The following is a 19,626-nucleotide window of genomic DNA, read 5'->3' on the forward strand; positions in this document are numbered from 1 at the left end:
TAGTTTGAGAGTCTGTATGCCACAAATCAATAGAACTAGAAGAAATGGATAAATTCCTGGATTCCTATCATCTCCCAAGAATGAATCAAGAAGACTTGGAATACCTGAATAGACTCATTAATATCAAGGAAATTGAAACTGTAATCAAAAATCTTCCCAAAAACAAAAGCCCAGGCCCAGATGGATTCACTAGCGAATTCTTTAAAAAAATTAAAGATGACTGCTGCCAGTTCTCATCAAGCTTTTCCAGGAAATTGAAGAAATAGGAACTCTCTCAGCTTCTATGAGGCAAATGTCTCCCTAGTACCAAAAGCAAACAAAGACACCACTAACAAGGAAAACTGCAGGCCAATATACCTGATGAACACAGATGCGAAGATCCTCAACAAAATAATAGCAAATTGAATCCAACAAGTCATCAAGAAGATCATACATCACAACCAAGTGGGATTCATCCCAGGTATGCAAGGATGGTTTAACATTTGAAAAACAATAAACACAATCCATCATATTAACAAAAGTGTATGATCATAAAAGCATATGATCATATCAGTAGATGCAGAGAAAGCATTTGATAAGATGTCTCACCCATTTATGATGAAAAATCTCACCAAAATGGGTTTTGAAGGAACTTTACTCAAGATGGTCAAAGCCATCTACCACAAACCTATGGTATGCATTATCCTCAATGGGGAAAAACTAAGTGCCTTCCCTCTAAGTTCAAGAAAAAGAAAAGGATATCCATTCTCACCAATTCTGTTCAATATAGTACTGGCAATACTTGCAATAGCAGATAGGCAAGAAAAAGACATTAAGGGCATCCAGATAGGAAAGAAAGAATCCAAGCTCTCACTGTTTGCAGATGATATGATACTATATAAATAGAATCCTAAAACCTCTACCAAGAAACTCCTAGAAACAATAGACATGTACAGTAAATTTGCAGGCTATAAAATCAATACCCAAAAATCCATGGACTTCCTATATGCAAATAACGAGACAAAGAAAAGTGACATGAAAAAAAATCCCATTCACAATCCTGCCTCAGAAAATCAAGTACCTCGGAATCAGCCTAACTAAGGAGGTAAAGGACCTCTAAAAAGAAAACTACAAAATGGTACTCCTCAAAAAAAAAGAGAGCAAGAGGAAATGGAAACCTATCCCCTGCTCATGGATAGGAAGAATTAACATTGTGAAAATGGCAATACTTCCCAAAGCACTATACAGATTCAATGCGATCCTTATAAGAATACCCATGAAATTTTTCAAAGAAATGGATCAAGCACTTCTGAAATTCATATGGAACAACAAACCCCTACAAATAGCTAAAGCGATTCTTGGGAAAAAGACATTGGGAGGCTTCACTCTCCCCAAATTCAAACTCTACTACAAAGCGGTAACATAAAACAGCATGGTACTGGAACAAAGGCAGAGCCACAGAACAATAAAATAGGGTGCAATATCCCTACACACAACCCTAAATATATGAACATCTAATCTTTGATAAGGGAGCAAGAAGTGTGAAGTGGAGGAAATAAAGCCTCTTTAACAAATGGTGCTGGCATAACTGGACAACCACATGCAAAAGACATGCTTAGATCTTGACCTAACACATGCACACAAGTCAGACCAAAATGGATTAAAGACCTCAACATCATACCAGAATTCATAAGGTACATTGAAGACAAAGTTGGCAAAACCCTCCATGATATTGAGACTAATGATATCTTCAAAGATGACACACCACTGACTAACCAAGTGGAAACAGAGATAAACAAGTGGGACTATATTAAACTAAGAAGCTTCTGTACCGCAAAGATACAGTGACCAAAATACAATCAACGGAATGGGAAAGAATATTCACCCAATACCCATCTATAAGGGGTTGATATCAAGGATACACAAGGCACCGGTTGGAATCTGCAAGAAGAAAACATCCAACCCCATCAAAAAATGGGGTGAGGAGATGATCAGAAACTCTCTCAAGGAAGAAGTACAAATGGCACAGAGGCCCTTCATCACTAATCATCAGAGAGATGCAGATCAAAACAACTATGAGATACCACCTCACATCACAGAGACTGGCACACATTCAAAAGAACAAAAGCAACCGCTGTTGGTGTGGATGTGGGGGAAAAGGAACTCTCCTACACTGCTGGTGGGAATGCCAACCGGTTCAGCCCTTTTGGAAAACAGTATGGACATTTCTCAAAAAATTAGAAATTGAGCTCCCATTTGACCCAGCAATACCACTCCTGGGAATATATCCCGAAGAGGCAAAAAAGTATAGTCGGAACAACATCTGCACTTGTATTTTCACTGCAGCACTGTTTACAATAGCCAGAATCTGGAAAAAAAAATAAAAAAACGAGTGCCCGAGAACAGATGACTGGTTAAAGAAACTTTGGTACATCTACAGAATGGAATACTATGCACTGTTAGAATAAATGAAGCCATGACCTTTGCATATAAGTGGATCAACATGGAAAGTATCACACTAAGTGAAATGAGTCAAAAAGAGAGGGCCAGACATAGAAAGATTGCACTGCTCTGTGGAATGTAAAATAACAGAATGGGAGATTAGCACCCAAGATCAACAGAGATAAGTACCAGAAGGTTGGCTCCATGGCTTGGAAGATGGCCTCACCTACTGTAGAAAAAGGCAGCTCAGATAGAGAAGGGGACACTAGGTAAAGTGTGATTTGAAGACCTGCTGGGGATGAGAGATGAGCGCTGAAAGTAGACTATAGATCAAACACGATGGCCACTCAATACCTCTATCGCAAACCACAACATCCAAAAGGAAAGAGAGAGCAAATGAGAATGCCCTGCCACAGACCTGGGGTGGGGCGGGGGTGGAGGTTGAGTGGGGGAGTGGGAGGTATTCTGGGATCATCGGTGGTGGAGAATGGGCACTGGTGGAGGGTTGGGTACTCGAGCATTGTATGACTGAAACACAAGCACAAAAAGTTGTAAGTCAATAACTATACCTCACGATGACACACTTATAAATTTTTTTAAAAAATCCAAATATATATATATATACTGTTCTATGAAAAAAATTGAAAGTTGAAATAAATAAATAAATAAAATTGGTTAGTAAACTAGGTTCAACTTTATTAACGCTTAGATTTTGTTCATTTGATTTATCATTATGCTGCACATTCCATTAAGAATGATTTATCAATCCTACTTTGTTATTCATTAACAATAATCAAAATATCTGTAACGATGACAACAAAATAGAAAATGAAACACCACACTTTTGTTTATAACTATTAGTAAAAAATTATTTTGTTCAAAACTTTTGGAATATCAATCATTAATATAAATTCAGAGGAGTTTTTTGTGATATTTGTATGTTAGCAAGTTACTTAAAATTAAAAAGATAAACGATTTTGAGTATTAAAGTAATTTTGTATGGGTGTAAATTATTTTTCCTGAATTAAAAACTCAGCTGTAAACCACTAGAGGGCAGGCTTTGCTTTATAATGAAATAAGAATTCACTTTTTTCCATTTATTGTAATACACACATACAAAAATCACTGTTTTAGGAATAGGAACCAGCCACTGCAGTAAATCTATTATGCTTGTTTTTTCTTAATTATTTTCTATTCAATTTCAGTATAAAAAATCTTTAGTGTTAAAAGTAAAATATGCAATTATACATAGACGTGGCTGAAGAGATAGGACAGCTGGTAGGGCATTTGCCTTACACACTGCTGACCCGGGTACGATTCCTCCATCCCTCTCGGAGAGCCCGGCAAACTACTGAGAGTATTACACCTGCACGGCAGAGTCTGGCAAGCTACCTGTGGCATATTCAATATGCCAAAAACAGTAGCAACAAGTCTCACAATGGAGATGTGACTGGTGCCCGCTGGAGCAAATCGATGAACACCAGGACGACAGTGCTACAGAGCAGTGCTACTTAGTGGATTATGTATGGTATAAAATTCCTAATTTATTCTATAAAAGTCTTGCAGTATGCTCAATGGCTAGTAAATATAAGTTTTGCAGAAGTGTGTATAGAGAGCTGGATGTATATAAGTGTGTATGCAGAAGGTAAGGCACCTGGCTGCCATGCAGCTGACCTCTGGTTGAAACTTCCCCATCACTGCCTTTAGTCCTTCAGACATGGACAGAGATTATTCCTCTGCACCATGAATATAGTCCAAAGCTCCAACCAAAAAGTAAACTTATAACAACAATATTAATGTATATGTTACTAGTACCCCAGGATGCCATGCTGGCAATCTGCAGTGATGAGAATCACCAGAGTCACCCAGACAATCATCAGGAAGTATATGGTACCCAAGTATCTCACCACGGAGATATCTCCTGGGATATCTAAGGGTTTTTTTTTTTATTTTTCTTTTTTCTTTTTTTCAATTCTGAGTGACTTCTTCAGTCACCATTGGTCAGATAACAGAGGACAGTAGAATTCTCAGAGTCCTTTGATTAAAAATTAATTCTTGATTTCCTGCTGGGAAAAAAATAGATTCTAAATGAAGAGAACAAGTTTTTCCAAATTATTGTATTTTACTTTAGTTACTATTTAAATATTGGTGCCTCCCATGTTTGAATGATTAATGATAGCAAATAATGACATCTTTGAATTCATGTCATCAGCAAGCTGACATGGCTAAAATTTTGTATGGCAAGACTTATTCAGGTTTTTGATAGACTTATGAATAAGAATAATAGGATACTTGAAAAAAGAATCAGTAATCACACCCTTTACCACTGACTTCTATCAATTATAGAAATTTGAGGCAACTTAATAGTGATATCAAATCATATGCAAAATCATTTCTCTTTTTATTAGTATTATTTATGATGGCTCTTAGGGATAAGTATTGCAAAAGTTGTCTTGCTAAAAATAAAATGAAAATCAACTCACTGAAATGAATCATTTCTTTCAGCTTAGTAGACATTTGATAAAAAATATCTAAAATAAAAGAGAATTACAAAATTAACAAAATATACCAGAGAAAGATATCATAGAATTTATGATTCTTGTCTTGTATACAGTTAACTCTGGTTTCATCCCTGACACTGCATATTGTTCCCAAAGTACTGCTAGGATACCTTTGAACACAAAGCCAGAAATAGTCACTGAGCACTGCTGGGTATGGCGCATTAGCCAGACCCACCAAATTAAATAGCAAATCGCTTGTATAATATATAAATCAGAACATATCTAAAATAGTTTTCGCTTTGTTGTTGGTAACAGTATTAGTACTACACCCAGCAATGTGTTCATGGCTTGGCTCCTAGTTCTGCATTCAGGGATCACACTTGGCGATGCTCTGGGACTGTGTAGAGTCCAGGGATCAAACCCAGGTTGAAAATGAGCAAGACAAATGCCTTCCCCACTGTACTGTCCCTCTGTCACCATTCCTTTTCTTTTTCTATCATCATCATCATCATCCCGTTGATCGTTGAATTTCTTGACGTCAGTAATGTCTCCATTCATCCTAGCCCTGAGATTTTAGAAGCCTCTCTTTACTCATCCTTCCCAATGATCCCGCATTGGAGGCTCTTTCAGGGTTAGGGAAATGAGACCCAGCATTGTAACTGGTTTTGGTATATGAATACACCATGGGAAGTTTGTGAGGATCTCCCGTGTGGGCTGGAAACTCGGTACCTTGCCAGGTTCTCCCAGAGGGAGAAGTAGGCTATAAAATGTTGTGCTTCTGGGAGTTTGGTTTTAAATCTCTGGACTTTGGCCATTGGTGGGATTACAAGGCACTGGGGGTGGTCCCTAGGTGTGACCGCCTAGCTACTGGAAAATGGGTAATCTGGGCGGAAGAGGCCCAGTCCTGATCCGAGCAGGCTTAGAGGTCTCAGCCCCGGTTTTCACACACCTGGGTTCCTCTGCCGGTACCTTCATGTGTGAGGCTCGTCCGAATGTGTGGAGAGGGGCCTTGAGCATGGTTGCGGCTAGGCTCCGGAGGTCTTCGGCCTCAGGAGCTCTGCTCAGAGCGGGGAGGAAAGATGGAGCTCACCCCCTCCAATGGGACCCAGGGAAGACCATTTTTTATAGTAATGGGAAATAGATATGCTTATAAAGTATTAGCATACAGATTTCAAAACACTTAATTGTCCATTTTTGTTTGCTTTTTAGCATTTGGGTCACACCTGGAGATGCTCAGAGGTTACTCCTAATTCTGCTCTCAGGAATTATACCTGGTGGTACAAGAAGATTATATTGGCATCTCTGGGATGTCAGAGACCAAGCTCTGGTTGGGCACGTGCAAGACAAGTGCCTTACCCACTATACAATCTCTCCAGTCATGCAAAGAATTTATTAGTAATACAGTTCAATTTATTTATACTAAACATCTAAAACCCATTTATATTTATTATTATTGAAATTTTGTATTAAATAAACAAAATATTTCTTTTTGAAATTTATAGCACTGTCGCACTATCATCCCATTGTTCATCGATTTGCTCTATCTAGCGGGCACCAGTAACGTCTCCATTGTGAGACTGTTTGTTACTGCTTTTTACATATCGAATACCCCACAGGTAGCTTGCCAGGCTCTGCCATGCGGACGGGATACTCTTGTTAGCTTGCCCGGCTCTCAGGGAGGGACAGAAGAATCGTATACTGTAAAAAAATATATATGCACAAGGATATGTTCGTGGGCTCTCAGGGTGGTGTGGGGTCCCTTCCTGTCCAGCAGGGAGGACCCTTAGTGGGGCTGAAGAGGGGACACAGCTGAATGAACAGACACAGAGCCAGAAGGCAGCAAGGAGGAAGAGAGTTTATTCTACTAGCAGCTACTACTTATACCTCTCTGCTGGGAGGAAATGGTGTCTGGACCCACATACAAATGCAGATTGACATGTCCTTTTGTTACAGGCATAGGCTATTGAGAAACAAATGGCAACTGTAGTGGCAACCTTGCTACAAGCCTCTGTTTGAATCAGAAGAGCCAGGCTGTCTGACTAGGAAATAAGAGCCAGACTTGTAAAGCAGCTCCCTACAGGGTGGCTCTCTCTCTCTCTCTCTCTCTCTCTCTCTCTCTCTCTCTCTCTCTCTCTCTCTCTCTCTCTCTCTCGCTCGCTCGCTCGCTCTCTCGCTCTCTTGCTCTCTCTTTCTCTCTCGCTCTCCCTCTCTCCCTCTCTCCCTCTGTCTCTCTGTCTCTCTTTCTCTGTCTCTCTCTCTGTCTCTCTGTCTCTCTGTCTCTGTCTCTGTCTCTCTCTCTCTCTCTCTCTCTCTCTCTCTCTCTCTCTCTCTCACACACACACACACACACACTCTCCTCTTTCTCTCCCTTCCCCTCCCACATTCGGTGCTCTCAAGCCACTTCTCCACCCTGGACAGCTGTTGCCTTGGACAGACGAAGGAATAATGAGGACCAAGCTGGTTGCTGATTACTTGCCATTTATTCAATCTCTTGTCTCTCCCATCTCACACACTCTTCATTCCTCAGTCCCTCTCACCCTTCATTCCTCGATAGCTCCTCTCTCGTTTCCCTATTCTCTTGAAATTTATAAAATTATTTTAATAGAAAAACTCTTAGTTTTCAAGAAAATATTCTGAAGGAGCACATAACTTGTATTAATGTTTCATTTATAGTATCCTCTAGTTTTATGGGAGTAGATATAGAAAACTTGTTAATTATATTGTGCCAGTATGGTGGTTATATTTTCTTTAAATATAACATATCTTTTGTAGATTTATCTGATAAGTTTCACCTAATAGAGAAATGTTTCTGAACATATAAATCAGGTGAATTATTTCCTCTTTGACATTTGCTTAAAATTTTATAAAATATTCATCAGCCCTTTATAGGGATAGGTATTGTTCTTGGAAAACTTGCATGAAAGAGAATGAACATTAAATTTCTTGTACTCTATTTTCTCCTTTTCTTTATTAACTAGGTAAGTTTGCTGTTCTTTAAAGTCAGTAAAAGTAAGTAAAATAATTTCAATAAAATCTATATGTAAACCCCATAGTTTTAATTATATCAGATTACCAAATATAAATTAATTTATAAATAATAAAATGCATTGTGCACTTTAATAATTCAACTTCGTGAATACATGAAAATATAATATAAATCAGAGAGTACTCACAAATAATAACATGTAAATAATTATAAATAAATAATAAGATATAAATGTCCAAAAATGATATAATAGGATATCAGCTAAAAAGCAGACAAAAACTATGTGAAAACTATAAAACTCAAAGAAGTGTTTAGTCATTGATAGAATACTGAAAGGAGACACACACAAAAAGTGTAGAAAGTTAACTCAATTCAAAGGGAAAAATATGCAGCATGGTCTGGGTTTTTTGCACTGGTAACCAAAAGGTGGAAATTAAAGTATACAGAAAAGGGAGGGCATGTTGGAAAGAAAACTTTAAAGAAAGATTACATTGAAGAAAGAAGTATCTCAGAGTGTTCACAGTAAATGAAAAGATGGAATAATATATAAAGCATTAAGAAACCTATTTAAAAACTGAAGAAATATCAAAAATAAACAACATATCAGTTGAATCCACTTTCAATTTGTTAAGTTGGTATGGAATTATAATCAAGTAATAACCAAACAGGGCACTTTTCAAAGAGAGATGCATTATTTTGATCCCTGTTTCCTTCTCGTATAACCATGTACTCCCATATGTGTAAGCATATGCACACATACAAATGTGTAAATATAAATGTAATAGTACCATAGATAAAAAATATGTGGATAGTATCTCATGTCTTGCACAGTGCCAACCTGGGCTCAATCCCTAGGATCCCATAAGGTCCCCCTGAGACTTCCAGGAGTGATCCCTAGTGTGAAGACAGGAGTAAACCCTGAGCTTTGATGTACCACCATATTGAACCAAACCCAAACAAAAGAGAAGTATACATCTTGATCTAAGATAATGCAATATAAATTAAGCAGCAATAGCAGCCCACATTCACAGGGGAAAAGGTAAATTATAGCATAAAAGCTCATGATAATGCTTTCACCAAACTAGTCAAAATAAGAGGAATAAAAACACAAAAATGCAATCTAAATTAAATATCCTATATACATATTTTCACATATCAAAACAGCATGTACTATGGAAATATAATAGAATATGAAAATCAATATATCCAATGGAGCATATGATATATATATAAAATCATTTGAATTAGAGAAGAGAAAAATTAAAGGAAACTGTACAAGATTAGACACTATGAAAAGGATAAAGGGCTAGAGAGAGATTTCAAAGGACTGAGTGCATGCACCTCACGTGGGAACCCTAGGTTCTACTCCCTACACTGCATAGTTTCCAACCACTTCTAGCAACAATTTCTGAGTACAGAATCTAAGGTGGACCCACAGATCCACTGGGTTTGGTTAAAAATATATTATTACTTAAAAAAAATTAAATATGGGACCCAAGAGATAGTGTAGGGGTTAAGGTGCATGCCTTACTGTGACCAATGCGGGTTAAATGTCTGGTACTACATGGTTCCAGTGTCATAGCTGCTGGACATAACCTTGGAGACACCTAAAAGTTACTGCATGTCTTTTGTGATGATCAAGCACTACTGGGCTGACCTTGGTTGCCTCCAAAACCACAGGGTCAAAACACCACTGTGTCTTTGAGTGCTGTACCTTTGAACCATTCTGAACAGTTGGCTGAAAATCATCAAAATTAGTCCCCACAGTGATGAGTACTGCTTGGGAGCTCTCCCTATAGAAGAGCTAAAGTATTAGATATGTGTTATAAATAGACTATATGCAGGGAAAAAATGTATATAGTCCCAAAGAACAATTTCACAAAAGAAAAGCAGTTTAAGAAATATCCCCCCAAAATAACTAAATGTACAAGTCAATAATTCTAGAGGAAGCATAGAAAAACATCTGAAACACTCAAGTTTCAGAGTCACTTAAGTAAAATAATTTGACTTGAAGATAAGTTATCTTCGACTTCCAATTCATGTACAAAAAATAAAGCCACAGGGTATCAAATTATAACAATATAATACAACTAGAAGTAAAACAAAAGTGGACATTTTTCAAGAGATCCAAACATAAACTTGTGTGAATGTAGAGCAGAGAATCATTGTAAATATAGCATGTACAATAAATCTAAACAATATGTAATTAGATTATTCTAAACATATCCGGTATAGCATTGCTAGTAGAAATAGTTTCTAAGTGAATAAAATTTTTATGCTGTATATAGAGTTCTAGATAGAGAGATGTATAAGATAATGTGATTCTGAAAGATTGAAACAATGTGATAACAGGTGTATGTATATGGGTCAATATCAAACAATAAGAAAGCAGAATTGCAATATCATTATCATACAAGGAAGATTTTTAAAAGATAAAACACAACGTGAAATATAGCACTGTGAATAACACTGTTGTCCCATTGTTCATCAATTTGCTCAAGCGGGCACCAGTAACGTCTCCATTGTGAGACATCTTGTTACTGTTTTTGGCATATTGAATATGCCACAGGTAGCTTGCCATGCAGGCTGGATACTCTTGGTAGCTTGCTGGGCTCCCCAAGAGGGACGGAGGAATTGAACCTAGGTCAGCTGCGTGCAAAGCAAACACTCTACCCACTGTTCTATTGCTCCTGTCCCACAAAGTGAAATAAGAAATAAAAATACACACTATTGTTATATATGATATTAGTTTAAAAAAACAAAATGATATCTATAGTTCTCAGAACATCTCTCCATGTTTGATCACTGAGATTAGAGATAATGGCATCCCTAAGCAAAGAGTAGTACATTTAACACTCAGATTCATCTAAAATGTCTCATTGAGTCCAACATTATTCAAGGAGCTTTGAAACAATTTATGCCTAAAAATAAAGAAGTATGCAGACACTTTTAGATATGCATTGATAAATTATTTGAGTTCATTTGAAGAATCTAAACAGTCTTCTACGACACAAATTTCACTAAATGGGTGATGTCAGTGATAATGAAGAATAGCACTGTAGACCTGTAGTCCTGTTCATTGATTTGCTCGAGCGGGTACCAGTAAGTCTCCATTGTGCAATTTCTTGTTACTGTTTTTGGCATATCCAATACAACACAGTAGCTTGCCAGGCTCTGCCTTGTGGGTGGGATACTTTCGGTAGCTTACCAGGCTCTCCGAGAGGGCTGGAGGAATTGAACCCAGGTCGGCCGTGTGCAAGTCAAATGCCCTACCTACTGTGCTATCGCTACAATCCAATGAATATTAAGAATATATTATTATTTATGTATATTAATTATTATTATACATCACTGTATCACTTTCATCCCATTGCTCATCGATTTGCTTGAGTGGGCACCAGTAATGTCCCCATTGTGAGACTTGTTGTTACCATTTTGGGCATATCGAATACATCACGGGTAGCTTGCCAGGCTCTGCCAGTTGGGCAAGATACACTTGGTAGCTTGCCGGGCTCTCCAAGAGGGGCAGAGGAATCTAACCTGGGAAGGCCTCGTGCAAGGCAAAAACCCTACCCTCTGTGCTATGGCTCCAGCCCAAGATATTGCTACTAAACCACAGATCGTACTAATAGCAGTAAAAACGTCAACTGCAAATCTGTTGTAAAATGAAGGTATATTTCTCCATATGATAGACACAAACAACATCCACCTACAACCTAGACAGGTTGTTAAAGCTCACTATCAACACTTTTGGTTCCCTATCTGAAGTATAATGAAACATGGACTGTTATATATTTGTTAAACAATTCAGAGATTTAACTAAATAAGAAAAAAAGTGACGATATCTAAAACATTAAAAAATTATCAAAAGACACAAACACAAGAAACTACTTGGTTTTTGTATAGAATTACTAAGAATATAGTGTTATTAAAATTGATATTTCATATATTTTAAATAAAATTCTTTAAAGAACTATTTACAATAAATCAAAGAAAGATTAGCTAAAATGAAAAAAGTCTGAACAGACAGTTTTCTAGGAAAAATCTGAAGTAATGAAGTTCTATATAATGCAAGAACTAAGCATTAACAATATTCAAATGCAATGAAATATAAATTTGAAATCACTAGTAAAATCTCCATTGACCTTTCAAGCACTAATGTTAAAATTTGTATGAGATATAGAAATACAATGTTTCTTTTTCTACACTTCATCAAAATCAGTCATGTTTCATCTCTGCCCTATGGTCCCCAAACACCTGAAACTGTGACAATCAATTAAAAGAGATATTAGCCACCTGCAGATAAAAGAGAAGGGAGGACACTTGAGACCCTTTGTCCTTAATGTGCTTTGGCACAGCATCTATGGGATAGTTTCACCTATTCATTTGTTCTCCTTTTTCAAACTTTCCAACTCCTACTGGGCTTCAGTATTTCAATTTCTGAATATTGAAATTATCTTCATACTATCAGAATTTTCTGTTTTGGCAGTATTGTTGGTGTCTTATTTTGTGTCTTGTTTCTGTTCCCCTAAGGTCATTCATACCCTATAAGCACACCTTTCACAGGATTTTTCCTTTTTTAAATAAAAAATTATGAATTAGTTTCTTACTGGACAAAAGTCTAAGAAAACCTTAATTAATATATATATGATTTCATTTTCTAAAAACCATCAGGAATATGGTAAATTACTTATAAGGGAATTACACACTGATTAAGGGTCTAATGGCATTGAAGAGGCACAAATTATGTTATATTTTTCTATGCTGTCTTAATTTGTCTAATTGTAAATAAATGTTTAAAGGTATTGTGAATAAGTACTTGCATTTCTTTTAAGAGACTAAAGATTTTCAATGATAAGCCAGCTATATTCTATTATAAACATCTTTCACAATTTCAAATTGTATGTAAAGTCTTATGTCTTGAATTTTAAATTAGATCTCAGCTAAAACAAAATCACTATTATACCTGGGTTATTTAAATTGGTTCCTCTATATGTACATAGTTAAACATGCTGATTTTATTTCTCCTTTTTTTGATATTGTTTGAATGGAATAAAAATAACTTCTATATATCACAGTATCACTGTCATCCCATTGTCATCAATTTGCTCGAATGGGCACCATTAACGTCTCCATTCATCCTAGCCCTGGGATTTTAGCAGCCTGTCCTTACTCGTTCTTCCCAGTGGTGTTACATTGGAGGCTCTTTCAGGGTAAGGGGAATGAGACTCATCATTGTTACTGTATTTGGCATATCAAATACACCACAGAGAGCTTGCCAGGCTCTGCTATGCAGGCAGGATGTTCTTGGTACCATGCCAGGTTCTCTGAGAGGGAGCAATTTCCATATATGTATTTTAAAAATATTTTCTTAAAAAATAAAATAAATTTCAAGTTCTTCACCTGAATTCAGTTGCAATTTTTTGTATTATAAATATTTTCTAGTATGTGGTCCCAGAACCTGACTTTTAGCTATGGTAAAACTGCCTCACCAAGTCATTTGTTCTAATTTTTTTATTGTTGACCATCATCATGAGTTTTTCTGAATCATGACTAGAGTCACTTGCATATTTTTGCTTTCTGTAGCAACATTCGACACCATAATTCTGTAAAACGTATTAGAGTTGGTGCAAAACTTATAGCTGCTGACAAGATGATTGACAAAAGATAAAAACATATTTATGTTTTACTTTTCAAATAAAAATATGTATATTCATACTTGAATATATTTTGCACACACCAAAATTTAAATAATAGGCAAATATTAATGTTGTATAAATATTCATTTTAGACATTATTTTATTGCTATATAATAAATTTACTTAATATTTTATTTTAAGGTGAGATATACATAATTATTCTTAGTATAAAACTTCTCTTTACATTAAAAGATTCCTTAATTTTTTTTTAATATCAAAGAAAAATGGTCTGAGTTCCTTTTGCATTTGAAAATTACATCTAAAGTTAACTCTAAATAGCAAAATGACATTCAGTCAACAGGGCATAGCAGCTGTCTCTTGACAAGCATAATTTGCTTTTATGGTCCTGAAATTAACATTGAAACAATAGGGCACCAGAGGGAAAAAATCTATTTATTACAAAAAAGTCATTTGCAAATGCTAAAATTTTCTTTTCAATCCTAATTTCTGATGGACACAGAAATAATCTATTAATTACACAACCTTTTCAATTATGAGAAAATATTATGAAACATTTACTTATTGCATGTAATATATTCATCAGAAAACTGTCTCTCAAAATCAAACAATAAAGATGAATACAGATATGATTTTAGTCACTGTATAATTTTAAAACTAAGTGAAATTTACATTTACACTACTGATGCCCTTCTACCAAAGATCATCATAATTATGTTTGTAATTAGATAAATTTGCATTGATTGACCCAGTACAATGACAGAGAAACTATACTATTTAACCTGCAACATGTCTAAATAGGAGGGTGTTAGGAGGATTATTTATGCAGTTAGAGTTTTTCTCTTAAGTTATCTGGGGAGTATATAGTTTTTGGAGCTTTGCTCTGGAATAGATATTGACAAGAAGCAGAAATAATAATTTTATTTTCTTGAAGTTGAGAGGATTATAAAAGTGGATTAACCTGGTGGTGGTAAAGAAGCAGAAGCTTCTCACTTAACTACAAAATAGAAATATAATGTGTTTCCCATAGTTTAAAAACATGTTTCTATTTGCTTTCATATATAATTATATATTGACCATATATTTGTCTTGATCCATCATGCTAATATAACAGTTTTTTTGTCAATTTGTAGTAAATAAGAAAATGCTAAGCTGTGAGCACTAATCAGGTCTCCTTGGGTCTGCTTTTTTTTCATGTTAATAGAAATAAATTGCTTTGAGGAATCGCCAGTATTATTCATTTGGTGTATTTGGGCATTAAAAGATGTTGCAATCATCCCCTGGTATCTTTCAAGTATGTGTTATATTTTCAAACTAATGCAACAATTATATTTGCATGATTTATATTATATAGACATTTAACAATTACAAAAGCAAGTTTTGTCAATAAAGAAGCTGATTCTTGCCATAAAACTGATGCATTCATGTTAGTACCTTTATTGGGCTATTATAAGGCTATACATATGTAAATGTATTACTGTATAAGATTTTTTATTTGCTTTTTACAACACCCACTGAACTAAGAGATGACTGACTCCTCGTTCTGTGTTCAGGAATCACTCCTTGTGGTTCTCTGAGTATCATATGTGATACTATCATTGTACTCTGGTTCAAACACAGGTTGACCATGTGCTAAGCAAGTACCTACTTATTGTTCAATCTTTATAGTCCATCACTGTGTAAGTTTTAACATATGCCACTGCTTGTGAAGTGAACTCTAAAAATTACATACTCACTACCCTCATAAGGAAATGTAATTTTTGTTTTGCAGCCACATCTAGCCATGCTCAGGTCTTACTCCTGATGCTGTGCTCAGGAATTAACGCCGGTGGAGCTTAGGGACCATATAGATGCCAGAGATAGAACCCAAGAAGGCCACATTCAAGGCAAATTCCCTACTTGCTGTATTTTCTCACCAGTCCCAGCACAATATAGTTTTTTAATCTCCTAAAAAAAGGGGCAAAAAATGTTACTATTTGAATTTTATTTTCACCTATCTTCTCTTATGTTCTTTTCTTGAGTTTGATTTCTTCTCAACAATATAGACTAGCATAAATAAAGCCCTGAATATAAAATCTTTGGAGAAAGAAGTAATCAGAATGAGTTAATAGAAATTCCAGCCAGAACATGGCATTTCTCTTGATTCAGGTTGTAAAAAAAAACATTTTCTTTTACCAGCTTAGTTTGAATATCACAAAATTTATTTGCTTGATTTGAATAAAGCATGGTTTTTATTAGTTTAAAGAATTATCTGGAATTTTCAGTAACCAGCCTCAGAAATTTGAATGTTTAGATACCCAGTAATGCAGATTTACAAATGTGGTGGTAACCAAGTACTTGCTCTATTGAATGTTTGTTCCTGATGATACTTAAATAAATAGAAATACAATCAAGTGTACATTAGGCCTATATTTCATATTATTTCATGTGTTAACATAGCCTACCTGTTTTCCATTCTGATTCTTACCCCTTGGAGCACTGTGAGGAGCTCCCTACACATGCACTCCTTGCCTCAGTTCACAAAAGCCTTGTGGACTCTTACCTAAAGCGATGTAATAGTACCACAAACTTGTTTCTCCACTGCCAAGGAGCCTTATTATTATGCTAGGAAAAGTATGCTTTAGGCATGCAGTAAAGTAGTTGTCTCATAAAATACCATGGCACATCATTCTATACAAAAGTTTTACATATGCATTGTAAAAGATAGAGCTTTGTTTATTAACTATCCCATTTCAGGGTACCTAACTATACTATTTTGTTTCTCCCAATTAGCCAGTAAATTTAATTTAAATAAGGCTGAATCTGCATGTAAAATTAATAGTGACCCAGCTGCAGCTCTAAGCACTTAAAATGTCAAGATAAGTTTAAGAACTTACAAAAAGTAGCAAAGTCTGCCAGATTCTAAAGAGTCAATGGCAGTTAAATTCAGATCTATTGAGAGATGCTAGCACTGATATTTACTGAATCGGCAATCTAACCCTGTGAGGAGAACATTGTTATTAGACAAACAGTTATTTCTTTGTTCTTTGTGGAAAAACTGGAGATAGAATATGGCCCTTCTGTTCAAAAGAGTTGGACAGGAACTTAAGGAAAAGCACTCACAGATATTGGGATTTTTCTTCAAGAAAGTAGGATGAGAATATCACATCAATGGTGATATCTGCTTAGGAAATAGTATTGTTAAGTTGGCCGTGTTTTGTCATGCACAGAAAGAATTAACTGAAGCCAGGTGGCTTTGTGGAAAGCTAAAGAAAAAGAAAGTGAGTATTACTCTCAAAATTTCCAAAGTAGGAGCTGGAGCAATAGCACAGCGGTTAGGGTGTTTGTTTTGCATGCGGCTGACCTGGGTTCTATTCCCAAGCATCCCAAATGGTCCCCTGAGTACCTCCAGGAGTAATTCCTGAGTGCAGAGACAGGAGTAACTCCTGTGCTTTGCCGGGTGTGACCCAAAAATTAAAAAAAATCCAGAGTATAGAATATGTTCACATCAAGTTGCCACAGAAGATAAAGGAAATAAAGTTCCAAGACTACACTGCATGAGAAACTAGAAAACACATATTAAGGGATGTGGTGATGTCACTATTTGCAGTTCATTGGAGAGAGGTAGTCAGTCTCCTCAGGGCTCTTGGGAGATTTGCATGGAAACAATCCACTTACCATGTAAACACACTCAAGTTTTCACCATTTTCTAGTCAACCAATATAAGCAGCAATAACAGTAAAAATTAACAAAGAGGCTTGTAATTTTCTCTCTATCTCCTGAAACAAAACATGAGAGAAAGTAATCTCAAATAGACAAAATGATCTGGGGAAGTGGATGGCATGCACGGTAGCAGTTTCTAAAAGCTGCATTCTAAGAGGAGAATTAAACTTTTAGTTTGTTTTTTTTATGTGTTCATTGGTTTGGATATTTGAGTGTATATATGTGGAGGCAAGAGGAACTCACGAATCAACTCAGTGAACAATGAGTTGCCAGTGGTTAAATCCAGGCCTCAAACATGTAAAATATGGGCTCTGTTATTTTTAAGCTATTTCTCTGGCCCTGGATTAAATTTCCTTTTCAATTTTTTTTTTTTTTTTTTGCTACACCTGGATGTGCTCAGTGCTTACTCCTGGTCTGCATTCATGGATCATTCTTAGAGGCTCAGGGAACCATATGGAGTGCCTGAGATTGGACCTGGGTTAGACGCACGTAAGGCAAATGTCACATCTATTGAAATATCCGGTACCAAGAATTAAAGATTTTGTATGATTTTGTTTAGGTATTACATCCAGAGTTTTTCTCAGGTATTACCCCTGGATTATGTGCTCAACTATCACTCCTGGTGGGCTCAAGGACCATATCTGATGCCAGGGATCATACTTGGGTGGATTGCGTGCAAGGCAAGCACCCTACCTTCTGTACTATCAAGCAGGCCCAAATAATTGAATTATTTTAAGGTAGTAAAGAAGCATATAACATTTAATGGCTAAAGTTGATACTACAGTGGCAGGTGACAGGAATCCTACCATGAGGGGTTCCCTGAGAATACAGGCAGCATGCCACCTCAAACTCTACATAACAAACAACAAGTTGTGCTTTGTCACCTTAGAAACTCAGATCAACACTCTTGTTTTCATTTAGAAGACTTAACAGGATTACCTCTTCTTTGAGTTTTTCTTTTTATTTCTTATACTCATTAGCATAATGTGTAAACTTTTGTTCAAATGAAGACTCTTGCACCCACTGCATATTTAGATATAATTTGGTGGTAGATTATAGTCCCCCTGAAAATCAATGTAGCCAATTGTCAGACCTTGACTTAGGAAGCCCTATGAATTCCACTAGCTTTCCTTGATTACACTTATGCTTTTGAACTGGCAAGAAAAACAGGAAAATGTCTCTCCAGCTTCTTCTGTTACGATCTGCACAAGAGCAGTTCCCTATTTTATATTTTAAATTATATTTCCCAATTTTCCTCATCTAACTGCCATCTGATTCCTCAGGATTCCAGTTCACATCTACTGTGTCAAATGCCTCAAATATGAATTAGCTACCTTCATATACTTCAAAATCAACTTGAGGAGATATATACTACGGTACTTTTGTAATGAGAATGTAAGTTTCTATTCCATAAAAATATGACAGTAAAAACATAAAATGTTAAAATTTATAAAATAGATGACCAATGGGGATGCGTAAAGCAATAAGTAATTTGATATGATTTTATTTTATTTTTAAATTTAAACATGATCTTTCCTTCTCTTAGATGTACGTTCTGTTTAGTAGTAAAAAAAAAAAGAAAGAAAGAAAATCGTCTTTTCTTTGCTATTGACTCACCCATTTCCCTGAGATCAAAAGGACTCAGATGTAGATTTAACATTATGCCTCACATTCTCTCCTACTTTTGGCTATTGTTACTTTCTGCTTTAGCATGGCTAGACCTCTCCTGCCTTGCTTACAGTGATCTGTGTTCTCACTGTCCATTTCCTATTCAATTACTAACTTTGTTGCCAGAGGACCTCCTGTATCTTTCATTTTTCTTCTTTTGTGAACTACTGTACTAATCTTACCACACAGAGATTTCACACCATCTGCTCCAAGTGCTCTGAAGTAACCTCACTTTTTGTCAAATGACACAGACATCTGGTACCACAGACATTTGCCGGTTGTCTTTCCAACATCATTTTTCTCTCTATATCACCAGGCATGCTACATGATTATTCCTTAGGAAGTAATCTTATCCTCTGCTAAAGTGCATCTTGGATAGGATTCTCTTTCCTTGAACTATCACTTTTCTAAGCCAATATTTCAACTCTCATGGTCTTAAATGATCTCCTAGCATACTATTAGGAAATGGATATGAAGAAATATCATAGAACTAGGAAGGTAGCTTAAGGGGCTTTAGCACATGCCTGGCTTGCAGAGGCACAAATTTCCAGCAATACTTCACTGTCACTGTCACTGTTGTCCCGTCTCTTATCGATTTGCTACAGTGGGCACCAGTAATGTCTCCATTGAGACTTGTTGTTACTGTTTTTGACATATCGAATACACCACGGGTAGCTTGCCAGGCTCTTCT

Source organism: Sorex araneus, chromosome 4 (genome assembly GCF_027595985.1).
Source record: "Sorex araneus isolate mSorAra2 chromosome 4, mSorAra2.pri, whole genome shotgun sequence".
NCBI classification, from domain to species: Eukaryota; Metazoa; Chordata; class Mammalia; order Eulipotyphla; family Soricidae; genus Sorex; species Sorex araneus.